Genomic DNA, 9,220 nt, shown 5'->3' on the forward strand with positions numbered 1-9,220 from the left:
TAAAGGGCTTTTGCCACATTTTAGCATCATTTGTGTATGTTTCCTTGTGATGATTTTCGGATCCACAAGCGTGTATTTTCCCGTAAAATGCTTACATTCTAACGTCATTGTTCTATGACGTCGGGTATCTCATTCATAAAAAAGCATATGACGTGGGAGTACAATCGGAACAGCACTGGCAATATATTCATATTTTACCACGGGTGTGTACTCAAAGCGTTTGAAGGACGTCATGTTAGAATGCCTTTTAAAGCATTTACATGTAAAATTACTATATCGAAGAACCAAAAAACATTGCATGAAATATTTTTACAGTTGTGATCTGACATAATATCCCTAAACAACATATCCCTTAACAATTCTATCATGCAGAAGCCATTTGCTTTTTTTTTTTTTTTAATTTTGCAACTTTTGTTACTTTTACGTCTTTATAATCAGATGGCGACAAATTTGAACAAAACAACTTCAGTGCATCAAACAAAATTATAATTAATTACTTTCGATGTTTATTGATTTAATGAATTTTCTGTATGAGGCAAATATGAGTCTTTTGATACTTTTTGATACTGTATTATATTTGCTGTATACTAGCATTCCTCGGTACCATATGTCTCGCAACTTTAACATTCACAACCTTTGACTACATTTAAATGTTGACTGTTAAAAGTCTTAAAATACTAGTAAGTTCATTCATCAGAAAAATGCAGAAAGATCGATAAAAATAATATTTCAAGATTTGCTCTAGATATTGTCTTTATGTCATTCAACAGATTCTGTTCATATATCGTAAAATTCAATGCTATTTTGACAAAGATATATTTATAAAGATGAGAGAAAAACTTTAACCACAGACAACCTAAATGCGACTTCGCCGACTGAATATAAGATAGCTCGCTTCCTTAAAGGGGTGAGCGGAATATGAATTTGTACTGGTAATGGAAAATAAAGGTAATCTAAAGACAGAAACTGAGCCTTGTAACATGCCACCAACGGACCACTTCAAGATTTGTTCATCAGTTTTTAACATACAAAAAGCGCAGTATTATTACATTACACGTCCATATTCCAACCAGATGTGACTGCATGTTTATTCATTTTGAACTGATGAACGGGATGAGTGGTGCTACCTACTGGAAGTCCAGGTACATGTACTAGTACTACTATTCCCAAGTAAACACTTTATAAGGGGGCGAAAGATACTAGAGGGACAGTCAAACTCATAGATTGAAAATAAACACCAGACACAAGTTGTTTCCTTTTTCCTTTTTCCATATTCAAATTGAATTGTTTTTCCCCTCAAAATTTTTTTTCACAAATTTGTTTTTCCTAAAAAAAAATTTATTTCCTTATTCGGTTTCTTTTTCCTTATTCGGTTTCTATTTCCTTATTTGATTTTCATTTCCTTATTCGGTTTCTATTTCGTTATTTGATTTTCATTTCCTTATTCGGTTTCTTTTTCCTTATTCAATTTTCATTTCCTTATTCAGTTTCTTTTTCCTTATTCGGTTTCTTTTTCCTTATTCAATTTTCATTTCCTTATTCAGTTTCTTTTTCCTTATTCGATTTTCATTTCCTTATTCGGTTTCTTTTTCCTTATTGGGCTTCCATTTCCATATTCGATTTTCACTTCCTTGTTCGGTTTCTTTTTCCTTTTGCGATTTTCATTTCCTTTTTCGGTTTCTATTTCCTTATTCGATTTTCATTTCCTTGTCAGGATTCTTTTTCCTTATTCAGTTTCTATTTCCTTATTCGACTTTCATTTCCTTTTCGGTTTCTTTTTCCTTTTTCGATTTTCATTTCCTTTTTTGGTTTCTATTTCCTTTTTCGATTTTCATTTCTTTATTCGGTTTCTTTTTCCTTTTTTGATTTTCATTTCCTTATTCGGTTTCTTTTTCCTTTTTTGATTTTCATTTCCTCATTCGGTTTCTTTTTCCTTTTTTGATTTTCATTTCCTTATTCGGTTTCTTTTTCCTTATTCAGTTTCTATTTCCTTATTCGATTTTAATTACCTTATTCAATTTTCATTTCCTATTTCAGTGTTTTCCCCTTATTTGGTTTCTATTTCCTTATTCAGTTTCTATTTCCTTATTTGATTTTCATTACCTTATTCAATTTACATTTCCTAATTCAGTTTTTTTTTTCCTTATTTGGTTTCTATTTCCTTATTTGGTTTCTATTTCCTTATTCAGCTTCTATTTCCTTATTCGATTGTCATTTATTTACCTTATTCAATTTTCATTTCCTAATTCAGTTTTTTTTCCTTATTTGGTTTATATTTCCTTATTTGGTTTCTGTCTCCTTATTCGATTTTCATTACCTTATTCAATTTTCATTTCCTAATTCCATTTTTTTTTCCTTATTGGGTTTCCATTTCCTTATTCGATTTTCATTTTCTTATTTGATTTTCATTTTCTTATTTGATTGTCATTTCCTTATTCGGTTTCTTTTTTCTTTTTCGATTTTCATTTTCTTTTTCGGTTTCTATTTCCTTATTCGATTTTCATTTCCTTATTCGGTTTCCGTCTTCCTTTTTCGATATTCAAATTTTGAAAAGTATTACAAGTCGAATCTGATTTTTTTTCCTCAAAATTTTTTTCTCAAATTTTATTTTCACAATTTTTTTTTTCCTCAACACTTTTTTTTCCTCAAAATTTTTTTTCTCGAATATTTTTTTCCTCAATTTTTTTTTTCGTTTTCCATTTCCTTATTCGACTTTCATTTCCTTATTCGGTTTCTATTTCCTTATTCGGCTTCTATTTCCTCATTCAGTTTCTTTTTTCTTATTCGGGTTTCATTTCATTTTCGGTTTCAATTTCCTTATTCGATTTTCATTTCCTTATTTGGATTTCTATTTCCTTATTCGGTTTTTATTGCCTTATTCGATTTTTATTTTTATGCCCCACCTACGATAGTAGAGGGGCATTATGTTTTCTGGTCTGTGCGTCCGTTCGTCCGTCCGTTCGTTCGTCCGTCTGTCCCGCTTCAGGTTAAAGTTTTTGGTCAAGGTAGTTTTTGATGAAGTTGAAGTCCAATCGACTTCAAACTTAGTATACATGTTCCCTATGATATAATCCTTTTGATTTTAATGCCAAATTAGAGGGTTTATCCCAATTTCACGGTCCACTGAACATAGAAAATGATAGTGCGAGTGGGGCATTCGTGTACTGGGGACACATTCTTGTTTATTTGGTTAGGGAAAAAAAACGTTTCGTAGTGCAGGGACGCTACCTCTACCATGCAGTCGTTTTTTACCCTTTTTTCAATTATATTCGTGCAAAACAATTAACAAGGGTTAGTTGCATGTAATTTTCAATATGTTTTAATCAACATAATATTGGGTTGATATCCACTACGAAACAATTTGTCCACTACGAAACGGTTTTGTAAACTACTACACTCATCAAAATTTCCACTAAGTTGCACGAGAATGAGTTGTTTCTTCATATGCTGAAAGTACTGTCTTTCTAGTATACAATGAAAAACAAACTGGAATGTCTATTAAAATGCAATAAGATAGATGTGCATTTAGAAGCTGTTTCGTAAGAAAAAATGTCCCCTACGAAACAGTACATGGTAGATTATGAAAATAATATCAGTTTAAAGAGTATTAAAGATTGCATTTTTTTATTTACAAATAGGTCTATGATAGAGGTATTCAAAATAACTCTTGAAATAAAATTTTAGACAAGTTGGTTTTCCATTTTTTTAGGTTTGAAATTCACGCTTTTATTATAACACGCCCAATTGTGTCACTATGAAATATAAAATTGAAAGTGGTAATTTTGTAGTATGGAAAGGCGCATCCTGAAATGCAAGCGTATTCCCGATTTTGGTTTTACATGCCCCGTGTGTTACTTCATTTACAGAACCAAGCTCAAGCTAGCAGCCACTCGCTAGCAGCCAATACGCTAGCAGCCACTTTTCGAATATGTCTATGAACCTAAAAATTGCATAAGATTTAAACGTACTCAAAATGCTTTTATTGATATATAACCAATATATTATTAGTGTTTAACATATAATAAAGCAATCGGAGAACTATTCGATGATTTAAAAAATATTTGGTCCTGTTCATTAATTTAAGACAATAGTAATCGATGTCAATATACCAAACAGCGTGCTCCCCGCTTTTAATTTTAATAGTCAACAGTTTTGAGTGTACATAGAATCGTAAACATGTATTAAAAAGTATTCAAATGCTTACAAAATTGCTTGTAACAGGGAATTGACATTGAAATAATAAATTAATTTTGTGATATTGTGTCAAATAGCTTTCCATATTCTAGGCATCCTATCAAATAGTTCCTGAAAAGTTATTATTGTTCTGCATGACAAGAAAAGAAAGAGCATTAATATTTTTTTTTAAACTTTTGACCAAACTTTGAAAAAAATCTAAGCAGAACAACACCCTTGATTTTTTTCTCAAGTATACCTTAGCTCTTCATCTCCACATTGCACCTAGTGGCGAAAAATGTATTGCCGTAGAACATTTTTTATTAACATTTCCGTAAGGGTGGGATAGGGTGTCCGACCCCAACTTTGGACCAAATTTTAAAAAAAAACTAAGCCAAACCACACCCTGGATTTTTTCTCAAGTAGACCTTGCGTATACAGCTTCTCATTGCCCCTGGTGGCGAAAAAACGGGAGAGCTTTTTCGCTTTCCTTTTCCTTTGACATAACATGAAAAACCCAAAGCCTCATTTATCTGGTTACATGAACTAAGCCCAAGTGTGGTATACAATATGTAGGACAAACAGGACGGGAGTTTTTTAAACGAACACAGAAATATCTATACCGCTTCCGAAAACCTAAGAAATTCAAAAGCATAATTTATCAACATTTAGGTGAACACAACCACAATATTAACTTTGTTAGATTTCAACCGCTCGAAACGCTCCAGAAACAACAAGGGCAGTCGCATAAACAATTTGAAGATTCCCGTAAAAGTCTTGGATTAAACGACTTCAAACAGCTTATAATCCCCTGGGTCTAAATGACAATATACTTGGACAAGGGAACATATCTACTACTTCCTCTATTGATATCATGAGTATTATTGATAAAAAAAAACAACGAAATAATAGGTCTCATGGGAAACGTATAAATCGAAATCAAAGAGTTACACATCGTATAAATTATGCACTTGATAATCTCCTATCTACAATGTATATTTAAAAATAATGGTATGCATCAATTATTATGTAAACTGGGTCAAATACCCATTAGTAAATTACACGATATTTTCAAAGAGTGTGACACCATCTCATTCTTCAGCCCACTGTATGAATATTCTCGTATAATTACAGCTTTTTGCCACCATAGGCTGTTCCCGCACATCGACAAACCTGAAGATCATAAACGTCATTTTTTGAAATTAAATATATTAGCAGAGGCATTGATTTTATCAACTTATCTAGTATATTTAAAATGATCTTTAATGACTCTACTGTTCAAAACTTTATACCTCCCTATTTTGATAATATAGAACCACCTATAATTTCATACACAAACAAAAAACCCAGCAGAAGTCTAATTTTTAATTATACGTCGGTTACATCAGACGTGAATATAGATAGTAATATTCCCTTAACTTGAAACTGTGAATCGTCGAAGTTTAGATTTGTTTCCTATGGCCACGTTATTACAGGGGACCTCAATATCGTCCAGGACAGAGAGGTTAAAAACTTTTTGAAAAAAGAACCAAAATATCCTCCTCCATCTAAAATAGATTGGAAAGAGTGTCGTCAAGTCACCAAAGATGCTCTTTCCTCGTTTTCTAAAAAATGGTGTAGACGGGAAAAATCTGATAAAAAATCTCTTGATTCTTATTTAAATAAATGTATGAATGTGGTAGATAAGAGAATATCACATTTTGAAAATAATTTAGAAGTAAATAATAGAGCACATAATACACCTATTTCCAGAATAAGAAATAAACTTCAAATACTTTCAAAGCGGTTTGTGTTTGTACCGGCCGACAAAGCAGCCAACAATGTCGTGGTGGTATGCCGTAAATACTACACGGACGTTCTTAAGAATGAAATTTTAAATTCATCTACATTCAAGTCCATCCGCTCCACAGAAAGTCATATAGTAAACAAGCATATCACAACCACATCAAAACTTAAGGCTTCTTCTGAACATTTGAAGGTCCCTACTATGTATTGGTTACCTAAACTACACAAAAAACCATTTAAATATCGTTTCATCTCGGCCTCTAGTAAGTGTTCTATAATTAATAATTATTTTTCAGTGCTCCTAACTAGTTCATTAACTACTATTAAAGAGCTTATCATAAACTATTGTAATAAAATATATGAACATAGTGGTATAAACCATTTTTGGAGTGTAAAAGATTCTTTGGATGCTTTAGATAAACTACGTGCTTTTGATGGTCCTTTTGATTCTGTTAATAGTTTTGATTTTTCTACTCTTTACACTGCACTTCCACACTATCTTAATAAACAAAAGTTTTCATATTTAATTAAATGGTCGTTTGGTAAAGCTGAATGTAGATATAATTGCTGCAATTCATTTAAGGCCTTCTTCTCTAATGAGAAAGGTAAATATGCTAGATATACTACTAGAGGTGTGATGAGATGATTGAAGCTGTTAATTTTCTCCTTGATAATATTAATGTACGTTTCGGCAACAAAGTTTATCGACAGGTTGTAGGTATCCCCATGAACACTAATTGTGCCCCTTTAATAGCAGACTTGTTTTTGTACTGTTACGAATCATGTATTTAATTGATAAATTCAACAACACATACCGTTATCTTGATGATATTTATTTGTTAAATAATCAAGAATTTTCTCAATAGACTGCGGAAATTTACCCCAAGGAACTTACTTTAAATAAATCAAATTTATTCGGTAATAACTGTCCTTTCCTGGATTCAGATATTTCGGTTTTAAACGGGAAACTCCACATTAAAATTAAGAAATAATTGATGCCAGCTATACTTTATTGTAGTTTTAACATGGGAAGGCATTATATTCGTGATTATTTTTGCCAGAGCGATAACCCCCTCCCCTTTTGTCCTGGGTTGGGACCCCCCCCCCCTTTTAAAATGGCTGGATCCGCCACTGATACAACGTCTCTTCCTTTGAGGTCAATTTCTGACAAGCACATTTTCAAGTCAGTTGTCAATGGCGGTGGACGCACAAGGAGAATCGGGTAAGTCTTTATTTACTAAATTAATCGTAAATATTCCGCCGGTTATTGTAGCATTGGTAAATATGTTCATATCTGATAGAGGATTCCTTGATAAAGTTGTGCTGACCTTCGAGACTTGGCATGAGGGGTCCTTTGACACAGATTCATTACTTGCGCAAGTTGCGGTAGCTACACCCTGTAAAGTTGATGAAAGTGCACGCCTTTGTGCATCTGACGGTCCAGCAACGTAACTTTCTAACGATTTAATGTTTCTATGACCCGTTACTGACATGATAGTTAAACCATCGACCCCGGCGCGTTTCAGTCCAGTACCAACGGTAGCTTTTATACAATGGTTGGTGTATCTGTAGGAAAGGCCTGCTTCATTTGAAATCCTTGGCATCATTTGACTTAATTTGCTTTTCCCCATGGCTTGATTAGCATACCAGCAATTTGGTTTTAGATAAAGCAATGGCTGTTGAAACAGTGCATTACATTTAGGACTCAATTTAGATAAATAAAAATCAAAACTTGCCACTGGACAGTTTACACCTCCTGATTTTTCATACATACGCACCTCTTGACGGTTTTCATGGGAATCAACGCCATGTTGAGTTTTATTTGCCTCATTATATGTCATTTTATAATAAGCATGGTCCCTTTCATCTTTGAAATTTCCAAAAGATGACTTTGTCAAACTATTTAACCCTTCCTTGCCTCGTCTTCCAAAATTTAACATTAAGTCCCAGAATACTTTGTTTTGTAGTGTTGCTGGTGAATCTGTGTTAAAAAAGCCACTGGAATATAAGCGCTGTACGTCTCCTTCAGCTACAGGTTTTTTGTGCACCGTAACACTTCTGCCGGATCTCTTGAGGGTTTTTATCATTCCTGTTATATGTTGCATTTCTGTAAATATTGACAATGCAATTTCCCATAGGAACTCCTTTTACGGCTAAAACTGTACATGTACCACTTTTACTATGACGTTTTGAAAAAAAATCTTTTCCTAGAATTGAAAGTTCATTTGCACCACAATTTTTTTCAAAGGTCAAAATATAGGGCTGTGCGGCATATTTTCAACGTTCATATGCCCTGAACTTCTCAGAGTTTAAACTTACACTAATTTTCTTAACTACCACTACCTCGAATGAAAGGTTACCACAGATTTCAATGTAAACAATATGCACATGTTTATTTACTGGTAACATTCCCCAGTTCTGTCTCTGCGGTATGGAACACAGAGAGCATAACTGGGAACCAGTATGTAAACAAAATTAATTTTCTGTGAATATTCAATTTCTCCCCAAAAGAGGCGTGTTGTCAGAAACAGCTGTATTTACAAAGTGCAACCTATACAGACATTTATTCAAATAGAAAACTCTCTAAAATCAGTTTTTCTCACACTATGACTCATTTATCAGAATTATGGTCTTAAAGAAATCACTGTGTATATTCTAAGTTTTTCTTTACCATACATTTTATACCCCCTTCCCTGTTTCAATTTTTTTAAAGAATTTGAAAACAAGACTTTAATTATTGCCAGCTTACCCTATTTGCACATTTTCTGATAAAAAATGCCTAGAACCTGTTAAAAACTGTTTTGATAACATATTGAAAGCATATCAGAATATTATAAATGTAATGTTTAGCATGCAGTCAATCATCATAACATTCAAGATTATATAAAGTATCCAATCCAGCCTCTGTCTCAGTCCACATCTTACTGTATGCCTATTTGTCAATTAAAGAACACATTTTCTGCCTCAAATGGTCAATTTAGAATTATTGTCACAACAGTATCATCTGTAACTATATATCTGACACAATTTAGCTACTATATATACTAGAAGTGTTCAAACAAAGCCATATTTGCAATAGTTGTATGTATGCAGATACCAGTCTGAGATATAAATTCACTTAAAATGTTGTAGAGATGACTGCTAACATCTGACTTTTGCATATCTTCCAAACATAGTTATTGTTTCTATATCAAACACTTTAAAATCATAAAATCATAGCATTTACAAGTTTAGATTATTTGTTTTATGACCCCGGGGGTAG

The sequence above is a fragment of the Mytilus galloprovincialis genome, chromosome 2, assembly GCF_965363235.1.
Source record: "Mytilus galloprovincialis chromosome 2, xbMytGall1.hap1.1, whole genome shotgun sequence".
Classification (NCBI taxonomy): Eukaryota; Metazoa; Mollusca; class Bivalvia; order Mytilida; family Mytilidae; genus Mytilus; species Mytilus galloprovincialis.